This window comes from Hyperolius riggenbachi, chromosome 11 (assembly GCF_040937935.1).
Source record: "Hyperolius riggenbachi isolate aHypRig1 chromosome 11, aHypRig1.pri, whole genome shotgun sequence".
NCBI lineage: Eukaryota > Metazoa > Chordata > Amphibia > Anura > Hyperoliidae > Hyperolius > Hyperolius riggenbachi.
This window is the reverse complement of record NC_090656.1, coordinates 200482562-200507117: the sequence shown is the minus strand read 5'-3', so window position 1 is coordinate 200507117 and position 24556 is coordinate 200482562. Positions and strand designations below refer to the sequence as shown.

General features: G+C 46.4%; 1 protein-coding gene across 3 annotated transcripts in view; it reads right to left on the bottom strand.

Moving 5' to 3' along the window:
- The window catches only part of DENND2B (DENN domain containing 2B), a 314001-nt gene that overhangs the window by 281233 nt on the left and 8212 nt on the right, over nt 1-24556 (bottom strand). For 2 of the 3 annotated variants that reach the window (XM_068260332.1, XM_068260333.1), the window contains exon 2: nt 14643-14768. The gene's annotated coding sequence lies outside the window, so the exon portion shown is untranslated. Of the gene's footprint in view, nt 1-3437; nt 3511-14642; nt 14769-24556 lie in introns of those variants that run through there. The other variant, XM_068260334.1, reaches the window with a different exon arrangement.

Sequence of the window (24556 nt, the reverse complement as noted above, 5' to 3'; positions counted from 1 at the left end):
GATGTAGCCATCAAAAGAGCCACATCTGGCTCCCGAGCCATAGGTTCCCTACTCCTAATATAGAGTAAAACGGAAGATTTTAAGCAGATTCGATTAAAACTGTGTAAACTGCCGAAGAACGATCATTTTATTGAACCATTTATGGCCAGCCAACTTGACACATACAGATAGTCCACTTAGGCCACATACACACAGAAAGATAGATTGTAAAAAATGACCAATGAATGGTTCCACAATCTATCTTTGAAGATATCCATTGGGATATGATGTCAAAGAAATTAAAAGATTAGTAACAGAATATGAACAATATGGTAAACGATTGGATCGTTAAACAATGGTGGATGTAAGCGAGGTGCAATAGATTACGCAGACACATTGTTTAATCGTTCTTAGCTCTATTCACACTGCTGACTAAAGAGAACCTGTAACAAGTTCCCCTGGGGGTACTCACCTCGGGAGAGGGAACCCTCAGGGTCCCAATAATGAGGCCTCCCCCATCCCTGTAGCTGCAGGCAATCCAGCGCTTGCTCCCCCGAAGTGTCCCGCAATCCTTCCCTGGCTCCAGCGGGGATGCTGTTGCGGCTCTCAGTGCGGAGATAGGCGAAAATAGCCGATCTCCGTCGGGTCCGCTCTACTACACAGGCACAAGAGACTTGCGCCGGCGCAGTGGAGCCGCCCGACAGCGATCGGCTATTTCCGCCTATCTCCAAGCGGAGAGCCGATACTGCGCCTGCTTTGGAGCTGGGAAGGTAAATATTTACATCCCCGCTGTTCGAAAGGGCACAGCGAGACCGCCGTGGGACACAGGAGGACGGGGGAAGCCTTGATAGGATCCGGAGGCTTCCCCCTATCGAGGTGAGTACCCCCCAGGGGAACTTTTTAAAGTTACAGTGTAATAGATAGCGGAGATACCGCCGCAGAGGCAAGCGGCATGGCGGCTATCTCCGCGTATCAGCAGTTACATGCTGCTGCTCTGCCTGGTCCTTCTATTGCACATAGATTGAGGGCTACGCGCGCGCGCGCCAGGCGACAGGACCTTTATGCGAATAGAAGGAGAGTCAGCTGATCTGCCAAGTCAGCTGACTCCAACGGTACTTTGGATTGGCTGAGTGATGGGGGCGGCACTGCGGGGCATCTCTGTATATATACTGTAGTACTAGTCTGTCAGTTGCCCCGTGTCTGCTGTTGCGAATGCTAACGTGTTAGCGCTCAGACCCTAGTCAGATCCCAAAGTGTGCTAGAACCAGCTGGAGCTGGGTATCCACACTTAGCCAGATTCTGTTGATAGCTTAAAGTACTAATTGCATTGTATTATCTGTTATGACCTTCTGCTTCCTTTGACTATTCTCCTGCTTGTTGATTCTGTACCTCTGTCCATCTGATTCCTGTTGCCGACTCTGCCTGAACTTTTTCTGTCTTTGTACTTTATCTGTCCGTACGTTGCCTACTCTGCTTGTCTGACCTTCCTGTCCTCACCAGTGGGCCTAGCCACTGGTGACGGATCTGTAGTAGCCTTCACCTACTCCTCAGGTGAAGCTCAGCTGCAGCACTGTCTGTAACACCTGCTCCTCAGGTGTCCGCTAGCTGCATTATAGTCTTAATCATCTGCTCCTCAGGTGATCAGCCTTTGCAGCACTGTCTGTAACACCTGCTCCTCAGGTGTCCGCTAGCTGCAGTATAATCTTAATCACCTGCTCCTCAGGTGATCATCCTTTGCAGCAGTCAGTGGCCCTGCTCCTCAGGTGTTCACTGGCTGCAGTATAGTCTTAATCGCCTGCTCCTCAGGTGATCATTGGCTGCAGTACTGTCTGAGTCACCCGCTCCTCGGGAGATCTCCTGTTCCTCATTACTGTTGCACCAAACACTATCTCACATTGGTTGTCCTGTGTCTAGCTATACTAGCATTATTGGTGATTCTGCAGATCACGACATAATCAGGTATAGCATCTGTATTATTGGTGATCTGCAGTATCACCAGAGACTCCGCCCACAATGAGATGAGATGACCATGGTACCCGACTCTCGCACTATGGGGCTCATCGTCTTTAAAACATCTCTTATTCACCTCATCTGACCTGAAGTAGTCTCTTTAAAAGGTGCCCATTGACAGTACAATTTCACAGCCGATCGGTCAATTCCAAAAGCCGTGGTTATCAATCAGAAATGATCGGCCGTGCCCATTAACAGCCGAATTACCGTTAGCCAATAAGATCATATTAATTAAATCAACCCGTTTTTTTGGATCGATCACATCGGATTGATAAGCAGTAATTTGGCCATGAATGAGCATGACCAACCGTTTCCAATTATCACAGTGTTTGGAAATTATTGGAAATAATGTGATTGGAAATTGTACCGTTAAGGTCGCATTCACAGTGGGATGTTATGGTTGCGCGTTAACGCAGCTTACCGCACTACTATGGTAATCCTATGGGCCGTTCACAGTGCGACGTTAACGTCGCATTGTAATGTGTAGCGTTGTGGTAACTTACTGCTTGTCTTAACAGACACGTTGCGACTTAAACGTTGCATTAAACCGCAACGTCCCACTGTGAATACAGCCTAATGAGAGCACACTTGTCTGTGCAGAAAAGCCTGAGTTTGGGTCCTTTCCCACCAGATAATGCAATCGCATGTGCAATCTTGCTGCAATTGCATTACTATCCATTTCCTCAACCGGATTTGCACCGCAATCTGCCAGGTATGAGCGCAACTGCACTGAAAATCACAAAGGTTGGCTATTGCAATTTGGGAAAAACGGATTGCGTTAGTGGTAAAAAAAAAAAAAAGCACTGCGATTTACATGTGAACAGCCGTGCTGTTTTGATATAAAATAACCACAAATTAATAATTGGACAAATCCGCTTGTGTAGATTAGTTCTCATTTGCAAGCAGCGAATGGGGACTAATCGCACAGAGCGACCACGAATTCGCACAGAGCGAACGTAACAATTAAGACATCCAGTCCATCCGTGGAACTTTGGGGGGGGGAAAAACCTCAGTGTAGAGAAATTTTCAGACCATTCACAGGCAAATCTGTGCAGGAAATTAGCTAAATATCACTGCAAAAGACAACGCCACCATCACAGAAAGAGGTGCAGGTCCAGATGTTGGGCAAGTGTGTTCGGCAAGTAATGACAGCACATCTGGTTGGTAAATGGGGTGATTATTGTGGCAGTAAATTCTGTACAGCCAATGGGGGGTTAATGTTGGGCAATGCGTCCTTTTACAGGGAGCCCTCAGTAAACATCCTGTGAAATGCCAGAAGAGATTGGCAGCTGTGGAATGACTTAGTCAATCCGTTACGGAGCACTTTTTCTTTCGCTCCCCCGGCAGCATCAGTGAAAAAGCCGCTTATATAAATAACACAATCGCAAATCAACGTATAATGATGGAGAATTGCAAGTTTGCAATGCGAGAGTTAAATAAGAACTAACCGGTTTTCCCTCCAGAGTCTGCGGAGCGAGCAGAATCCCACGCCACCACCGCCGCTGCCGTCTCAGTCCAGCTCTCTCTCCCTCTATCCTCTACGTCTGAAACTAATTTTTGGAAAGCCAGAAGAAAAAAAAATTGCATAGACAGGAAGTGGGGACAAGCAAGTAGAGATGATGTGAAATACTAAACCCAAACCGCCAGGAAAAAAGCTTGAAAAGGGGAGGAGGGGGGCTCGGACTGAGAGAACTGACGCTTTGGTGAGGTCCAGACGTGCCACGGGGCAAAGTTGGGGCAGTCCAGATGCCCTGTGCTTCCAGAAAACTGGTAGGGAGGGTGATTTACTCAGAGGGTCCTGGAGGGATCTATAGAGAGGTTTCTCTGGATGTTTCTCTGCAAGACTGAATCGCTGGAAACTGTCGATAAAGTTTCCATGTTCTGTGTACTAAAGATCTTTACCGATATGATGTAGACCAGTGTGGTGTTTCTCAACATTTTATTGGTATGTACCCCTTTTAAAACCCTGTACTCACCAAGTACTCCCTGGCATAATAAACATTATCACAAGTACCCCTTGACAAATATATATTTAATCGTAGTACATGATCATTGGTTCTTAACAATTTCCAAGCATTTACTATTGCTTTTTATTAACTAATATACTAAATTGGCTATACTATACTATACTTGTTATTTTTAGTTAAGTATACCAAGCCCGAGTACCCCCTGGAACCATCAGAAGTACCCCCGGGGCGTACCACATGTTGAGAACCTACAGCAATAGACCGCAAGCAGATTACCAATGACAGGATCGGTAAAGAAGGATGCCGAGGAAAGATCCATAGACATTAGCGGAAAGATTGTTTAAAGATCTGTACACATGGGGGACGCTGAATAAGCTGATAAGATTTGATCCATCATGATGGTCTTTCAGAATGCAAGAGCACATTGGCTGTCTGTAACCATCTTTTACCGCTTTTCTTTAAAAGATAGCTGGTTGGAACGATCGTTCATCTGTCAAAGTGACAGATCGTTCCAACCAACTAAATCTTACCATAGGTATGAATCTTCAGTCAGTCAGGCCTTGTTCACATGGCGTTCCGCTCGTGTGTCCGTCCGCGGTGGGCTTTTTTTCGTGGTTTGTAAAGCGTTTTCCGGCGTTTTTGTGGGCTTTTTTGTAAGTGCTTTTGCAGAGCGCTTCCGTCTTTTGATCCAGAAAAAAAATCCGCAAACAATAAATGTATTTTCTTTTTTAAAACGTTAATGCAATCGCACGCCAAAGCGATTTTGTGAGCGTTTTGCGTTTTTCCTATACCTTCCATTGAGGCAAATCGCCTCAAAAATGGCCCAAGCACCGTTTTTCTAAGTGGATTGCAAACAAACCGCTCAGATATGAACTCTCTCATAGAGAATTATTGCACAAGCGTTTTCAGGGCGATTTTGAAAATTGCCCGCGCTTAGATTTTTACAAGAACGCCTATAATGTGAAGAAGGCCTCAGGGCTATTACTGGGAGTAGTGATCAATCCAGACCCATTGCAGCGAGCAGTAGGATGCAATTTCAGCAGAAATGTATTTGAATATCTATTGAACTGCAACCCTGATATCTTTGCCCCACCTGATGGGCTCCTAAACCATAATGCAGCCACTACTATTTATTTACTTTTATAAATGTGGCAGTATGAAAGGTAACACTATTTCTGCAGATCAATCTCATAGTATGGAAAACACAGTTAGTATACACTGACATACAGAAAGTGTTTTTCAGTGTTTGTCAGGAACCAGTCCGACGAAGGCTTTTTATAAGCCGAAAGCTCACTGTTTATCCATCTCTAAGTTAGCCAATAAATGGTATCATCCTGATTCAAAACTCCTTGCTTTCACTCATGGCTAAGATGGTACAACACTCTACTGCTTCTACTAATCTCATAATATAAAACAAGATATGACAGAACAACATTCTTTGGATGTTTGCTACCCGAAAAAGTAATGAATGCTTTAACACAGCAAGTCAGTTAGTACAATAATCACCTCTAAAATGGTGACTTTAATGCCCCCCCCCCCCCCCCCGGGTTACAAGTTATGGAGTAAACCCTAAAATGGACTGTACCATCTGTCCCATTCTCCACTTGTAGTACGGCATGGATTGCAGAATCCCTCAGGCAGGGGTCACACCTATCAGAAAAACACAAGCAGGTTTCCGTACACTATTTGGGTTCGTATGCACTTTTTAGCGTGCATTTTTTTATATACTGCAGCTAATGAACGTGTGCAAATTTATGCTACAAGATGTACATTTTTTTATTTTTTGGAGCGAACAAAAACAAGAACGCAATTTCCCAATTTTTAATCGCACGAAGTGTGATTCTTCACTGACTTTCATTAGATGTGCAGGGAACTAGTTTTTGCACATTTGCACACGTTTTTTAATAAGTGTAAACCCTGCCTTACAGAAGCTCTTAGAAAGATTGCAAACCTAAATGAATGTTGGACCTGGATCAATTATATAATTTACTCCCATTTTAATAATCTTAGTTACCCTGCTTTGACAACACTGGCATGTCACCCTTAATATGTAGAGTACAATATAACATGTAATGCTGAAATGTACACACAAGAGATACATGTCACCTGAAACAACCTTGTATTATCACTTTGAGTGACAGTTCACTCCTGATCACTGTACAGAGGGGATGTTTGGAATTGGCCAAACAGTCCCTTCTGTTCTATGGAGAGGGGAAGGGAGAAACAGAAGAGGTACTGCAGCAGCTCCTAGTGGAAACTGTAATACCTGCAAGTTTAGGATTCGCCAGGTCAACAGATTCTTGGGGCTCAGCCACAATATAAATGCTTTTCTGAGCTCTTATGATTGATTAGCGCTTTCTGATCGCTTTTTAAAAATCGCTCCCATTCACTTACTTTTTCACGTACGCGATTGCGTGATCGCCGCAGCCAGGTGCTGGGCTGTCAAACACCATCTGGCTGGGAGACTGCAGGAATCAATGTCATTTGTGTTCTTTGAGGGTAGGAACACACTAGGCAGTGCGGGAAAGGTAGCATTTTGGTGGCGTTTTGCTGCATATGTGTCTGTGTGTTTTTAGTGATGGCTAACACAGTACAATACCCTACTGTTTCTAGTGTGTTTTAGATGCGTTTTTTCCCCGCACATGCGTTTTTCTTGTGTTTTGCGTGTGTTTTAATACCTGTGCGGTTCGCATTAATAAATCACATATGCGTTTTGTATGCGTTTTATGCAAATCACTAGGAAGTCAACAGGAAGCGGAAATACATAATCAAACTAGGTTTAAAAAAAAATGCATACAAAATGCACTAGAACGCAATATCTCTGCATCGCCATTGACTTTCATTATGTACGTTTTAGATGTGTTTTGGAAAAATATGCCACACCAGTGTTTTTAAAAACACATATTGCAGAACTCAACACATGCGTTTTCTCGAGCGGCCCATTGTCTTGCATTATAAGCGTTAACACTAGCATTTCTGCCTAGTGTGTTCCTACCCTGAAAATTCTTCAACCCTGTCATTGCCGCAGGAAAAGGAATTGTCCACATGGCAAGAAACACACAAGAAACACACACAGTCTGTAGCAGCCTGCAGCGAAAAAATGCATGTCAAAATGACTGGTAGCTCAAGACATTCCCAGTCAAATGCATAAATATCCGACTGATTCAATCACAGTGATCGAACTTCGCAGAGATAGATGTCACAGCATGGCCACCAGATCGATCGAAATGATCAATTGGGCACGTTGGACAATCTTAGTCGAAAGAGCTCGATTGGGTATGTAGTGTCAACGGCACTCAATTTCCCAATGACCGATGGACCCAAGGTCGGTCTGCCTTCAAGTGAATGCGTACCCCCTGGACCATAGTGAGTGTTGCAGGCTCACCTGTCCCCTGGCGTGCCTCCTCCAGTGTCCGGCATGTTTTTGAATTTCCAACTGACGCCTCTACCGAGGCTCTACTCTAAAAGGATTTCCATCAATTTCATGCTGAAATCGATTGGATATCTGTTTGCAGTGTGTGGGCAGGTAATAGACCCCTCTCTCATCAGATTTGAGAGGAAACTATCTGATCAGGTGGCCAGCACGTAAATTATGGCCATCTTAACATTTCTCTTTGCCTCTAAAGCTACGTACACATGCTAGACGCGAGACCCCCGACATCACGTAAATATGCTGGACCTTTAGCAATGTCCGACCTCACATAGCTCAACCAACTCATCCCACACACCAGAAGCCTCTACATCATCCACTATGTGTGGTCCCTCCTCCCTCTATAGACTACAGGCCAGAGATGCATCTGTACATCCTTAAAGAGACTCTGAAGTGAGAAAAAATCTCTCTTCAGAGCTCATAGTTAGCAGGGGCATGTGTGCCCCTGCTAAACCGCCGCTATCCCGCGGCTAAACGAGGGTCCCTTCACCCCCGAAATCCCCTCCGAGCATCTCTTCCGGATTGAGGCAGGGCTAACCGTCGCAGCCCTGCCCCACGCGTGTCTGTCAGCGTGTATCTCCGCCTCTCCCCCGCCCCTCTCAGTCTTCCTTCACTGAGAGGGGCGGGGAAGAGGCGGCGATGCGCCATTGATAGACGCGACTGGAGGCAGGGCTGCAGCAGTTAGCCCTGCCTCTAGGAGCAGCAAAATCTACGACCAATTTGGTCGTTGATTTTGCGAGGGAGGGGTTGGGGGTAAAGGGACCCCCGTTTAGCCACGGAATAGCAGCGTTTTAGCAGGGGCACTATGAGCTCTGAAGCGAGAATTATTCTCGCTTCAGTGTCTCTTTAAGGTGCGTACACATATGAGACTATAGTAGTTTGAAACTATCATACCCCGATCATTTCAAATGACGATCGGTTAAAAAAAAGCAGCCAACGACCATTAAGTCTAACGACGGACGAGCTAGATTGGTAAAAACGAACTATCTATCTTGGTGGATTTTTTTCCAACGACGATCGTTTGCAAAAGTAGTACATCGGTGGAAACGGTCGTTTGTACTAGGCTTGACATGCACATTTTACTATTTCTCCATGGAACTTTTCATTTTTTATGCGCAAGCGCAATAGTTGCTTTACATGATGTAACGTTCGTTCTAACGATCAGATCGTTACACACCTTTAAAAACTAACTTTACTCAGGTTGTTCTTTCATCAATTAAAAGTTTGTTCATCGTTCACAACGAACGATCGTTGTCGCATGTGTGTGCGTAGCTTATGTCCCGCAATGATCGCTCAGAAAAGCGGTACATGGGCCATTTTTGAGGCGATTTTGCCTCAATGGAAGGTATAGGAAAAACGCAAATGCTCACAAAATTGCTTTGTGCAGCGATTGCGTGAGCGTTTTTAAGAATAAATACATTGAATTTATTCTTTTCCGGATCAAAGAGTTCACTTCCTGACTAACCTCAGGAAGTGTAAAAACGCAATCGCTCGGGAAAACCACTTAGAAAAGTGGTTCACAAAAAAACAAAAAAAAACAGCGCGCAGGTAATCGCCGGGAATCGTAAATAAAAATTGCCTCAAAAAATGCCAAAGGCGGACGGACAGGCGAACGGAACACAATGTGAACAAGGCCTGACAGACATTTTGTAAACCCGCCTCAGGTCATGCAGCTATGAATTTGGGGCCAAAAACAGAATTTAGATACGTTTTGTTGTTAATCCCAAATATACTCTTATTTACTTTTTGGTGTGGGGGAGGGAAGCAGAGGCAGAAACATCTGGGAAACTCTCCATTCACTTTACCTCTCCAGCCTCTGTAGCAGGAAGCAGCCTGGAGACAGCATGCCCATACTAATAACTATTCAACATGCCCAAATCCCAGAAGTCATCAGCCTTCCATGATGAAGAACCATCTGACTTGTGAACTGCTGCATGGCCAGCAGCTCTTTTCTTCAAGCCTAATCTTAGGCACATTTTTCTGCACATAGTTCAGGCTCATGTCAACCCCTCCTTCCCCCAGCATATGGTGTGAAATATATCACAATTTGCAATGCCCACATTTTTCTGCAATGCACATAAACCATGTTTTAATTATTTTCATTACGGTATTTTGCCGGCTGGGTTTGCAATACTGACTTCCAGTGTGAATGTCAGGTGCAGATTAGCTGGAATGATAAGATGGTAAACTTTATGTGCACAGACAGCACACCTAATGCCTGATACACACCATGCAATTTCTAGTCAGATCGACGGGTCAAATCAATAACATTTTCGACAGGTCCAATCAGGTTTCCAATCGATTTTCTGATCAACTTCGGACAGAACTGATTAAAAAATGGATGATCAGAAACCTGATCAGATCTGTCGAAAATTATCGATTTGACCTATCTATCTGGTCGGGAAATTGCATGGTGTGTACCAGGCATTAGGTGTACTGGGCATTATGCAAACTACCATAACTCGCAATGTATATAACAATGTGTAGGCTGCTTGTATAACATTCATTACTGACTGACTTGATTAGCTAGTAAGGGTGTGTATACAACACAGAGTTAATTATATAATGTACTCTATGTAGTTTGTATAACTCTGGTTTAAACTTTACATGCGATATCCGCACCTTTGGGCTGTACAAACTGTTGCCCCTCCCATCGTCACCTCAACTGACATAAACTGCAACTGTGGGTGTGGTCAGGTGATGGCTCTGTGCAGAGGAGAACAAGCTCTGAGGCCTGAAACCCACTAAATCGTTTTTTTTGAGCATTTAGTGAGCACTATAAATCGCTAGCGATTCCCCTAAATGCTGTGCCAATGTATATGGATGGGACAGATTCCACTAGAGAGATTGTGATTAAGGAAATCGCAATCACAGGACATGCAGCATTTTGGGAGTGCTTCCATCCTAATGTATTGTATAGGAGCAGGGAAATCACTCCCAAAATCGCTTGCAAAACGCTATCCCAAATCGCAAGTGATTGCGATAGCGCTTTGCGCTTTTTATTGGGTTCCAGGCTTCACACTGCACTCCACAGATCTATGAGACATGTGACTGACAGCTGCATCAAGTATTTGTGTGAGAAATTGCATAGGACTTGAGTCCCTTTTTACACTAGCAGGGTTAATCTGCATTGCGTTACCCTATTTTGCTGTAAGGGGCTGCAAAAGCAATGTAAGTCTATGGAGATTTTCGCGCTTATTGTGGTCCCTTGCAGTGCGCCGGAAGTATCCAAGCTGATGCAAGGGCAACAGCGCATTACTGCAAGCACCGCGATTGACACACCGTGCTTGGGGTAATGTGAGTCTATAGGCGACGCACGTAGTTTAAATGATGGGGTGCGGTGCGTTGCTGCACGCATGGACGGACCGACGGGAATCCCGATGCCGGACTTCCTGCCCAGCAGGGAGTATGTCACTGAGCAGTGCCGGCGCTATTCATATGACTCTGTACTAGGCACACTCTGGTTGTATGTTAGTCATATGGTGCGTTGTGATGGGATGCAACAAGAGCAACGCATACCACCACAACGCAAAAAATAGGTGTAAAACCAACCTATAAAAACTCTACTCTAAGTAGAATATGAAAAAGAGGCATATCACACTGGAATTGGGCTGTAACAGGTGAAGAATTTGTCCAGAAAGGTGAATAAGTGAAATCACCAGAATTCTGATTTTCTTGGCAAAACACAACCTGACAAGGTGATGTCAGCGATTGCTAAATCAGCCCTGGAGTTGTTTTCGATATAACACACAAGTGTTGCAGCAATAAGCATCCCGCTGGCTATGCATGCCTCACTGCAATCGCTGTTTCCCTCTATGAAGCAATCTGGCCCATAAACTGCCGCACATCATCCCCCTAAAGGAGGCACCCCTAATAGTTTAATCTAACCTTTTCCCTTATATGGTACGCAGGAAGTTTTATGGATTCCTATAAAATAAAAGCCATTATGGGGCAATCCATAAAACAGCTGCTCTGCGCCTACAAGGGCTGGGGGTGGAATTGGGCCCAGAACAAGACTTTTGAAATGTAAAGCAGAGCGGCAGAGAGCCCAGCGGACGCAGCAGAGAGGCATGTATGTCCAGGCAAGGATGGAAAAACAAGGCGTCCCGGATGGAGGAAGACGGTAAAGGCGCACAGCAGGAAACGCTAAGATAAATACGATCCGCATTCCTTGTTATCTCGCTATACGAAGGGCACTGCGGCCGTGCGCTGCATTGTAATAACCCGTCACCCCTCGCTGGCAAACAAATCCCAGGTTATTCCGTAAAAAAAACACCTAAATATTTCCTGTTACTCAAAATCACTTCATGATTCCTCCACAACTCCACTAAGCTTCAACTGAGAGGTTCGTGAACTCCTTCCAATTCCCCACAATTCCCTCCCCCCCCCCCCCCCCCCCCACTGGTTGTTTGCCTGCTGACAAAGATTTAAAGTACACTTGAACTGGGAGGGATATGGAGGCTGCCATATTTATTTCCATCTAAACAATACCAGTTGTCTGGCAGTTCTGCTGATCTCTTTGGCAGCAGTTGTATCTGAATCACACACCTGAAACAAGCATGCGGAAAATCTAGTCAGGCTTCAGTCAGAAACATCTACTGTAATTTTTGGACTATAAGGCTGCTTGCACACCAAGACGTTACAGGCGCACGTTAGTGCGCCTGTAACGCTCCCCCAACGCACAGCAATGTAACACAAGTGGGCTGTTCACACAGCCCACGTTGCGTTACATGTAACGCTGCACGTTCTGTGCAAAGTGCAGCATGCTACGGCGTTGGAGCGGCTATAGCCGCGTTAGACTGTTTGCACATGCGCAGTGGGGGGCGGAGGAGGCGGGGAGAGCCAGCTACAGTAGCCGCGCACATGGCTACTTAATATTCACTGCACTGGCGGGCGCTGATTGGCCGGCGGGACCACGTGATGCGGAGTGTCTCGCTCCGCATCACGTGGTCCCGCTGGCCAATCAGCGCCACTCTGGGAGATATTATGGGCATCGAGCAGCCTAACGCGGCTCACTCTACCGTCGGCTTTTGCAGCACCATACGTTGTGTTAGGTGCACGTTATGCGACCTTAACGTGCCACCTAACACAACGTCTTGGTGTGCAAGAAGCCTAAGACTCACTTTTTCTCCCCCAAAAGTGTGGGAAAAAAGTTACTGCGTCTTCTAGTCCAAATGCAGGGAGTTCCTGTCTTGTGAATGCCCGCCAATACGAATCTCCAACCCGCCGCAATGTTAGGGACTCCCAGTACTATGCCCATGCAGAGGAGGAAACAGGGGGACAGATGGAGGACACAAAGGGGCATAGAGAAAGACACAAGGGGGACACAAAGGGGCATAGAGGAGAACACAAGGGGGACACAGGATGCAAAAGGTCTAGTATGCATCAGGTCTAGTATATATACCGTATATACTCGCATACAAGCCGAATTTTTGACCCCCAAAAAGGGGGCCAAAAGTTGGGGGGTCGGCTTGTATGCGAGTCGTGGGTGGTGGTCTGCGCCCCCCGCCCCCTCCCTCCCTCCGCGGCCGCCGCTGCTGCTAAATTACCTGCTTCAGCGGCCGCTTCCTAATCCAGGTTCCCCTCTTCATCCTGCGGACTGAGTAACTGTATCACAGCAGCACGCCCGGCGCTGCTGCTGTGACGATGCAGGGGGCAGGAAAGAGCGGTTCCCCTGGTAACGGCGCATCACCGTTACCAGGGGAACCGCTCTTTCCTGGCCCCTGCATCGTCACAGCAGCAGCGCCGGGCGCGCTGCTGTGATACAGTTACGCAGTCCGCAGGATGAAGAGGGGAACCCGGATTAGGAAGCGGCCGCTGCCTAAAGCAGGTAATAGCAGCGGCCGCGGAGGGAGGGAGGGAGCGTGCGGGGCAGGGCACTACACTAAGCACTATACTAGCTATACTGAGCACTATACTAGCTAAACTGGGGCACTATACTAGCTATACTGAGCACTATACTAGCTATACTGAGCACTATACTAGCTAAACTGGGGCACTATACTAGCTAAACTGGGGCACTATACTAGCTAAACTGGGGCACTATACTAGCTATACTGAGCACTATACTAGCTATACTGAGCACTATACTAGCTAAACAGGGGCACTATACTAGCTATACTAAGCACTATACTAGCTAAACTGAGCACTATACTAGCTAAACTGAGCACTATACTAGCTATACTGGGCACTATACTAGCTATACTGGGACACTACCTACCCATACTGGGCACTTTACTAGCTATACTGGGACACACTAGGGGAATAAGGCGGCCAGCATTTCCTACCCCCGGCTTATATGGGGGTCAATCATTTTCCCGTTTTTTTCAGGTAAAAGTTGGGGGGTCGGCTTATATGCGGGTCGGCTTATATGCGAGTATATACGGTATATTTTTCCCCCCTGGTTTTTACCCTCTAAACCAATGTGCGTCAGGAGCGTCTTATAGTCAGAAAAATGTGGTAATCATTCCGCCTTTATCAAACTGGTATTGCCCCTCCACAAAGAGCTATATGGACCACAAAGATTTTACAACGGCCACTGTGGTGTGTGCTTCATCTGCTACCTTCAGCATTTATCTGCTGGGACCATTTGCCTGTTTATCTCCACCTTTATACACACATGAAGTAGAGGGGGGGACAGGGACTCCGAATTTTACCTCAGTAGCTGGAAATCTCTGGATGGTCCAGAGGCTTCCTGGATCCTTGTAGAGCCCACAGTTCTAGTGTAGAGTTACTCTTGATCTTCTGGCCGCACCCTCAGATATGGACAAGCATATCCGGACTGGGCATGCACGAGTAAGGCCTGCGCATGCCTAGTATTTTTTTTTTTTTTTTGCACGAATACTGAATTCAACTGGACATGCGCAGACCTTACTTGGGCATGCCCAATCCACGGCCACTAGCGGCTAGAAGAAACCTTTCGACAAGCTGAGTCAACTAGGTATAGAGGAACTCTGCACTGGAATGGTGGGCTAAAAGGGAATCCAGGAGGACCCTGAACCATCCAAAGGCTTCCCACTATTGAGGCAAGGATCTGACTTTTTTATGTCACTTCAGGTGTCCTTTAACAGCCTTTAAACAAAGACTAGAGACCCCCTTTAAGAACTAAAAGGAAAGTCTCTCAATATATCGCTTCCATGCTTTCACTTTTTCCCATAGAGGGAAGCGATCACTGTGATGAGTGTCAGAGCCATAAAAATATACACTTGTGTCTTTCTCAGGAAGTGAGTGAAGGACGCAGCGCGGCATAGTCTTACCTCCTCCGAATATTGCCGACATGTCTGAGATTCCTCGGCGGTAGCCTTTCCTGAGCTCTCTGCACTGAGATACACCAGCCTGCGTGATAACAGTGCAGGGCCAGCCGTTCCCAGGAGACCTGACACCTGCAAAATTGAAAAAACAAGTCTGGGAAATGGTTCTGACCTGCACACCCCAGCTTTCCTCTGGACAGTCATGCCTACCGTTTCTAGCAGTCTATACATGCACACTAGGGATGAGCTTCTGAGCTTCCGAACTCTGAGGGATTCTGAATTCCACGTTTCCGATCGGCAACTGGCTTTCTGCGGTGGAAATTGGTCATTGGAATTCCACCGTGTTCCACATTACTGAGACTCGGAATTTTTAGGCCAATCACAAGACTCGTAATTATGAGGCCAATCAGAGAACTTGGAAGTGTACCGCAGTTGCCAATCGGAAAGGCGGATTACGCATGATAATGTGCATCTTCAAAATATTGCAGGTTCCACAAGACACATTTTTCTTAATTTACTGACTTTATTGACCAAAATAGCAAAAAAGGAAAAACCAGAACTTCACAGAAGTCGGCATTATTCCCTCATGTACACCATTGTATATCTGCACTGCTGAGCTTCTGGTTTTTGTGATAGCCCCACATTTCATTACGTATCTGCTGCACATGTGACAGATATCTGCAGTTGATAATGACCGCCTCTGCCGAGAATCTGTCGTGTGTACAGAAGCCCCAATGCCCTCTGATGCTTCGGACAGCGATCAGCCGCCCTAGAGGATCGATTCAGCAGATTGCTGATCAAGAGCATTGCTGTCCCCACTCACCACATAATTCGTGCATCACTCAGTTGGCCCGCCTTCCCACTGCATACAATGCATTCCTAGCCTGCAGGCTAGCGAAGAGCAAAACATCTGTACATCCTCAGCCCAAGCGAACAAGTCCTGATCCCTGTCGGGGAAAACATGCCTCATCCAAAGATTTGCTTGTAGAGATAAAGCCTTCTCTGTTACTGGGAGCTGCACAGTTATAGGAGCAATGTTAGGGAGTGGCAATAAGGAGAAGGTCGGCACTGCAGGTATCAGGTTTATTGATATGGTGATGGTGCGTCAGCATATATTACAAGTACATGAGCCTGTGCGAAGACATAAAAAAAAAATGCACATACCGGTCCTGGTGGGCAGCAGTTTGTGTGGTGGGTGCAGGGTACTGGTAGCATGACGACCGTTTTAACACAAAAAGCGCTTCTACGGAGGCGATTTGCGTGAAACGGCCGTCATGCTACCAGTGCCCTGCACCCACCACCCCACTGATGTGCACCAGGACCGGTATGTGCACCTCTTTTTTTCAAGTCTTTGCACAGGCTCATGTACTTGTAATATATGCTGAAGCACCCTCACCTTATCAGTAAACCTGATACTTGCAGCACCGACCTTCTTATTGCCTCTCCCTAACATTGCATTTGATTCTGTCGGTCAGAGCATGCAGATTATGGACCCTCTATGAGCTAACCAAGCCAGGTGGATGCTCCTTCATTCGTTCTGCAGTGCCAACGCTTTGTCTTTTTTGCTTGTACAGTTATAGGTAAATTTCCATGGCTAAAGTTGGGCTGTGATCAGCAGTCATACAGACTGGAGAGGGACTTGGTGTATTCACCATAATGATTAGGACATTCTCTTGTCACTTCCCAGGAAAGGGATGGAAGGTCCGGCAGGTCACTGTCCTCCAAAGACACAACTGTCACTGACCCCGAGAGCAAAACAGCCTCTTACAACAGCAATTGATTTTATTCCAAAATTGCAGCCGTGTCCTGCACTCCTTCCTCTCTTAAATAACCTCACTCCCTGGTGCCCCAACACCAATCAGCTGCCTGTGGGAAAGCGGAAAAATCACTTGCCGAGGGTCACATCTCTTCACATGAGAGAATGAACATGACCATCAAAGAAATCCTGTTAAAGTGGGACCCCAAACAAGAAAGACATTTTGTTTTGTTCTTTAAAGAGAACCCGAGGTGGGGTTCTCACAACAAAATCCCCCTACAGAGGCTGGCTCTGCCTATCGAGCCCAGCCTCTGTTGCTAATCAGATCCCCCCTAAATCCCCCTGCACTCAGCCAGACCCCAAAAATCTCAGCCGCGCTGCCGACATGCAGCGTGTCAACAGCGGCTGTGTTTAGCTTCCTAACGTCAGTCTCCGCTCTCACCTGCCTCCTGTATCGCTCCGGTCCCTGCCCACGTCCCTTCCCTCCACGCTGATTGGAGGGAAGGGACGCGGGCGGGGACCGGAGCTCTGCAGGAGGCGGGGGGAGTGCCGAGACTGACGTTCGGAAGGTAAACACAGCTGCACAACGCGGCTGTGATTTATGGGGTCTGGCTGAGTGCAGGGGGGATTTAGGGGGGATCTGATTAGCAACAGAGGCTGGGCTCGATAGGCAGAGCCAGCCTCTGTAGGGTGATTTTGTTGTGAGAACCCCGCCTGCGCAGTACAGCCCGGAGGACGTCCGATGACGTCAGCGCGCCCGCGTGGGACGCAGAAGAGCCCGTCCTTGGAGCGCAGAAGAGCCCGACCTGGCAGCCGGCCTGGCCAGGTCGGGTCGGCCACCGAAGACGATCGGAAGCCTCTGGAGCGGCGGCGAGGGCACCTCCTGCCTGCCACGGGCTGGAGGAAGCCCCAGGTAAGTGGATAGGGATTTTTATTTTTTTACAGGTTTCCCTGAACCTTTCCTTTAAGCGATCCACAAAACTCACTTTTCCCAACAAGCATACCCTCTACCTTAGGCCATTCGCTCTTCAACCTCTAAGTTATACTCCTTACCAGATAACCTTAACACACTAACTTTAGGCATGCATATTGTACCCCCCTATTCCTTTAGATTGTAATTTTGCAGGGGCAAGGCTCTCCCACTCTTTTGTGTCTTGAAATTTGTTATACATTTTATTTATCTGTTACATTTGTCACTGTTTTTACTATGTCTACCAATTCTGTATGTTGAACCAGTGTGTATATTTTGTGCATACCATTGTCTGTATTATTATGTACCCCATGTTTGCTTCCTACTTTGTACAGCGCCACAGGATATGTTGGCGCTATACATCTATAATAATCAGACAGTGCAGTCTATGTTCTTGCCCATCGCACACTATATGTATTCCCGAAATGTATCCAGCAATTTGTATAATGTGAACAAGGCATTATGACATTGTAGAGGATGCCACAGTCCACACAAAAGGCTGCGCAGTGTTTGATTCCACGTTCCTCAGTTCTCAGAGATGCCCCTCTGCCCCGTGAGCCAATTAGAGGAGCAGGCGTGATGAGGATTCTCGGAAATACCTACACAGCTGCCTGGAAAAGAGATCTGAATATCTGGCAGTTTAACCACTTGCTGTCCCTATGACGTAAAAATAAGTCTCTGCACTCGCCTTCCTACAAAATCTTAGATACCACTGTTTATCTCTGACCTGATAACATCACTACACAGTTGTAAAATAATGACAGCAAACCCCTCTCCTCCTCCCAGGGCACATGTGTCGAACTCCAGGCCTGAAGGCCAGATCCATGCCAGTGTTTAGGATGGACTGAGAAAGAAAGGAATGTGTTCTACCTGATGGACCACACCTTTCCTGATTCAGACCCATCAATTCATTTGAGCTGTATCAAAAATGTGTGAGGATCTCGGCCCTCGTAGGACCGGTTTGACATACCTGTCCCAGGGAATTCAATGAGTTAATTAGTAAACAAGACTAAATTACACATTCCAGGAGCAGACAGTATCATATTGTATACATTACTTAATTGTTACATCTAATACATTATCAAAACTAATGAACTGTTTAAATAAACAGGAAGGATAGACAAATAAAATGTGTGGGTTTAATGTAAAATAGAGATGGCCCGAACGGTTCGCACGCAAATTTGGTCGCACAAACTTCAATGGTTCGCTGTGAACCGCGAACTATATGCGAGTTCGACCCGCCTCTTCCTCCTGAAGCCCCCCCCCCCCCTTGTAAAAGGCAGGCAGCGTCAGGCTTTTCACTCACTCGTGTGACTGCAGTATTTAGAGAAGGGAGAGAACCTGCTGTAGACATAGGGAAAGCTTAGTTAGGCTCTTGTTAGGCTTGTTAGCTTGCTCCTTGCTGATACTGCTAAAAAGCACCCCTCAACAGCTCTTTTGAGAGCTAATGTTGTTCTTGTGATCTATTTTTTTGCACACAGACTCTTGAGTTGCATATATAGCCCTGTCAGTCAGTCGCAGTTGGCCCTTGGCCCCTTGGTAATTCCTACTGTGCCAATGCCAGGTCCAGCACATTCAGTGACTACCTGTGTGTGACAGCTGCACATTTGTAATACCAATCACTGCATACCTACCTATTCAGTGCACCTACCTACGTGAGTGCACGCAGTGTTATATACCACCAGTCACTGCACCTGTTCAAGGTACCTGTGTGTGTGACAGCTGCACATTTGTAATACCAATCACTGCATACCTACCTGTTCAGTGCACCTACCTACGTGACCGCACGCAGTGTTATATACCACCAGTCACTGCACCTGTTCCCTGTACCTGTGTGTGTCACAGCTGCACATTTGTACTACCAATCACTGCATACCTACCTGTTCAGTGCACCTACCTACGTGAGCACACGCAGTGTTATATACCACCAGTCACTGCACCCGTTCACGGTACCTGTGTGTGTGACAGCTGCACATTTGTATTACCAATCACTGCATACCTACCTGTTCAGTGCACCTACCTACGCGACCGCACGCAGTGTTATATACCACCAGTCACTGCACCTGTTCACGGTACCTGTGTGTGTGACAGCTGCACATTTGTAATACTAATCACTGCATACCTACCTGTTCAGTGCACCTACCTACATGACCGCACGCAGTGTTATATTATATACCAGTCAATGCATACCTGTTCACTGCACCTGTGTAACCGCACGCTGTTTTATATACCAGTCCGTGCATACCTGTTAACTGCACCTGTGTAACCGCACATTGTTGTACCAGCAGTCACTGCAACCTGTTCACGGCACCTGTGTAACCGCACATTGTATTAGTCAAGTCAGTGCATACCTTTCACTTCTTCCCCCCAATATGGACAAAACAAGAGGCAGAGCCAGAGGCAGGCCACCTGGCAGGTCTGTTGGAGGTCGCGCTGTCGTGATTTCGTGCGGCCCTCGACCAAAGTACAGTGTTCAGAAGAAGGCACGTGCCATCAACCCCCAATATTATCAGGACGTAGTTGACTATTTAACACAGAACACCTCATCTTCCTCAGCTTCCGCACGGAAGCGTGACATATCTTCCTCCTCCTGCTCTGATTCTGGCACCCCACTTAACGCTCCGTCGGCAGTCATCACCAAAGTGCCATCATCACAGGGCTCAGCGGTGTGGAAATTTTTTTGTGTGTCTGCCTCAGATGAGAGCAATGCCATCTGTACTCTCTGCCACCGAAAATTGAGCCATGGAAAGACCAAGACCCGCGTAGGGACAACTACCTTATGAAGGCACATGATTACAAAGCACAAACTCCAATGGAATGACCACCTGAGGAAAAGCAGCACACAAAAGCAAAGCCACACACCGCAGTAATAAATAAATACCATCACGCAATAATTTCTCAAAATCGGCGGTACCCAAACTGTACAATGATGTTGAATGGCAAGTGGTGTCATCTCTGGCACACAGCGTTGGGTCAAGGGTCCATCTGAACACGCATGCCTGGTCTGCAAAGCACGGTCAGGTCTGCCCGAAGACTAAGTCAGTCCCCACACACAGCATCTCTGCCTGCCCCAAAACTAAGTCGGTCGCCCCACAGCATCTCTGCCTGCAGGCCACTTGACTGCCTTCTCCGCCACCACCCACAGGGTCCAGGACTCCAGGTGGATTCCTGAATTTTTAAGGCCGCTGCTAGCAGCGGCTGCTATAATAATTTTTCTGATGCGTGTACATGCCTGCCTAATTTTTCTGGCTGCACTGTGGCTGCAACAACAAAACAAAAGGCATGTACATGTGTCAATTCCCCTTCATGATCGTTACCAAATTTGATCAGCTGAACAGCCACAGTTGTTCTGTCATTGAGCTACCTCAGCCTCGGCGACCATATGGGTTTGAAAACCGCTATCGCCTGCATGCTGGCCATGGTGCGCACCAGTCCAGCACGGCCGTCACTACACAAACAGCTGTTTGCGGTGCGTTACACAGTGAGTTTGGTCTGTCGGTGTGAAGCAGTACACTAATTACACTACCTGATTGATGTATACACATGCAAGATGTTTTAAAGCACTTTAGGCCTCCAATTTAGCATGCAATTTGATTTCTGCCCTTAAAACGCTGCTGTGCGTCAAATACACATTTTTCCCCAGGACTTTTGGCGTGTATCCCACTCCGCCATGCAAAAACTCAGGCGTTAGACCCCTTGAAACATCTTTTCCATCACTTTTGTGGCCAGCATAGATGTTTGTAGTTTTCCAAGTTCGCCTCCCTATTGAAGTCTATTGCGGTTCGCGAAAGTTTGCGCGAACCGAACTTTTGCAGAACCATTAGAGATGGCTCGAAATCGGAGGTTCGAGCCATCTCTAATATACAATAGAACTGTTTACATTAAAGCTATAATGTATGAAAGTGGATAAATTGTGTATTCTTTTTTTACTTTTTTTCCTTATTTTCCTATTAAAATGCAAAGAAAATAAGTTAATTACTAATAACAAATATCAGCCACAAAAAGCCTCATTTGTCCTGAAAAAAATATATAAATAGATAATTTAGTTGTGATAATTATTGATAAATTTCTTGCCAAAGTAATCACAGCTGAGCTGAACTGTGAAAATTACCAGGGTAGGGAAGTGGTTAACAGGACTGTGGAGTCGGTCCAAAAATCCACCGACTTCAACTCCTCAGTTTAGGATTCCACCGACTCCTCTAATTTGCATATTACAATTTTGTTGATTAAAAGTATGTAACATGAAATTCGTCTCTTAACTGCCAACGCTTAGGAATTTTACAAGACAACTGAAGTGAGAAGGATATGTAGACTACTATATTTATTCCCTTTAGACTAAAACTAGTCCTTGGTAAGAGTACTTGTAAAAGGTACAAACCGGAACAAAGAACATCTATCAGGCCCTAGGCAATGTTAGTGTGGGTACATGTAAGAATGATGTGCAGGTACTCTGCAGGGGAATGAGGAGATTTTTCCTCTATTACACATTCTTCATGCACAATCTGAACAAGGTTTATGGGTGACAGACAACACCTCTGTGTTCAATGTGCACAGCATTCTCAGTGGATTCCCTGCAGCTCTGTGGGGAGTGCATATGTAGAGTATAGTACTACTGTGTAACAAAGTAAACCTGAGACAGATGAAATTAAAGTTTTATACATACCTGGGGCTTCCTCCAGCCGCCTTCAGGATAATCGGTCCCTCGTTGTCCTCCTCCACCACCTGGATCTTCTGCTATGAGTCCAGGTACTTGAGCCAGTCGGGCGTAGTGCGCATGCACACACTCCGCCGCCAGGAGCATACTACACCTGTGCAGCACTATTGCGCAGGTGCAGAATGTTCCTGGCTGTGGGAGCGGCATGCGGCCGGACAGCGCTGACTGGCTGAATTACCAGGACTTATAGCAGAAGATCCGGGTGGTGGAGGACAGCGAGGGACTGATTAGCCTGAAGGGGGCTGGAGGAAGCCCCAGGTATGTATAAAACTTTACTTTTCATCCGTCTCAGGTACCCTTTAATTTGTAGTCACCAAACCAAATTTTAACAACATATCAAATTATTTGATTTCATCAGCAAAGAGAGTGCATACATTTGCATAAATCAGCATCAGTGCAGAATTATTTCCATCTCATTGACCATCACTATTAGTGACACAGCTACACATCAGGCTTTATTCTTACAGCATAGATGTTATTTAGTATATATAAGAGATTCCTGTGTACACATCATATATACTACAGTCACAATCAGATATGTATATCTGACCTTAAAAATACGGGGACTGCTTTATTGAACCAGCACAAGTAACTCATTTTGATTGGTTTATTTCATTTTTGTGGACTAAGCACAGCTATTACTGTATATATACATTATTTTTAATGACTATTATCTGAGAAATAGAACATTTTATCATATTTTCTATTTTAATTACAGTTACAAATTCATTAGGAGTCGGAGTCGGTGCATTTTTCCCGACTCCGACTCCAGGCACCCAAAATTGCCCGACTCCACGACTCCGACTCCACAGCCCTGGTGGTTAAGCAACTCTCAGCTCTAATGTCCTAGTCCTGTGCAGTGCTCAGTGGCAGAGCTTGTTATCTTCTGTGAAAAAAACTCATTAATTAGCGAATGTCAGATGAACTCTCTGGCATGGAGCCTCTTCAGCAATCACCTCCGGCATCCTCAAGTTACAGTTCTACAGGCTGTGATATTCTCAGAGAGCTGTACCTGTGCCTCACCTCCTTTCTGTTCAAACAGCTGGAGGATGATTCTGAGCCAATCAGTAGCAGTAGCCATGCCCATATGTGATGAGTCCTGCATAACTAATTAGCCTGTTAGCTCACGTGCAAACTAGTTGACCTAAGCCCGTTTAAAAAAGGGCTGTAGGTCTTTTCACGCCGCCGCCAGTTAATGTGCATGAGCGCACCTGTCCACCGCGCACACGCGCGTCCGCTCAGCTCCCTAGCCCCATCCTCCTGTCCCAACGGCTGTCCGTCCTGCACATGCGCAGTAGCACAACACACGGACACAGGGACAGGATGGCGCAGGGACACAGGGATAGGATACAGTTTTCTCACGATTAAACAGGAGCTGCAGCTTTCCTCTCTTCTGTAACAGAGACCTGCTGAGCACTTGGGAGAGGCAGAAGCATTTGTTATTCCCCATCACTGGAGGCTTCAGGTGGTGGAAAGTCTACTGTTTTCAATCAGATATATATGATGGGTAGGGTAAGATGAAGAATAAGATAAGAGACGCAGTAAAGGTACCCAAACACTTGCGGGTTTCCCCTGAAGATTCGATAGCTATAGTCAAATCTGTGGGAGAAAGATAACGGAACATGGGTGCTCAATCAAAATCGTTCACTTCCAACAGGAAGACCTCTTTTAAAAGGGGACAGTCAGGTGCGTGGAGGTAGCACCAGTATATATACGGACGACAGATGGACCCCCCACTCACCTGCTCGCTGTGTCCTCTCTTCATCCTCGCCAGTGCAACGGTTCATTGTGTCCAAACCGGACGTACATTACCTGGCTACTAGGTACTGTATGTGTCATGAGGTCACAGGCACCCAGCGGAGTTGGACAGAGGACATTGGAAGGAGCCTGGCAGTGTACAGGTGAGTGCGCTCCACTGCCAACACTCTGCTGGAACCCAGGGGCAGCACATTTTAGATGGGGGGAGACTTGGGAGCCTGGCAGTCGGCTCTGCTCCATACATCCTTATTAGAGTTTCAGGTGAAATCTATTGAAAATCTATTTGTAGTGTGAGATAGTAATAGATCCCTCACGGATCAGATTGTAAAGCTGTGTATATGCGAGCTGAGCCACAGGCAACCTTTTTGGCAATGTTTGATAGCTTTGCTCTCAGGACGTAGTGCTCAACAAGTTTCCAAAGATTTAAATATACATTGATTAGACGAGTGAAAAAAAACAAAACAGTCAATTAAAAAATGCTTTCCTGTTTTGAATGGAACTGCGGTTGATCACTTTCAAATAAAGCTTTGTCGCCTGCCAACAGCGCCATGATTACCGCCTGTCTGAACTGGCCCTGAAGGGCATAAATAAGTGACTCTTGTTATGTGATTGTCTGGGCCCCCAGCCCTAGAAGATTCCCCTCAGATCCTCTAGGTGCGTACACACATGCGACTATAGTCGTTTGAAACGATCGTTCCCTGATCGTTTCAAACGACAATCGT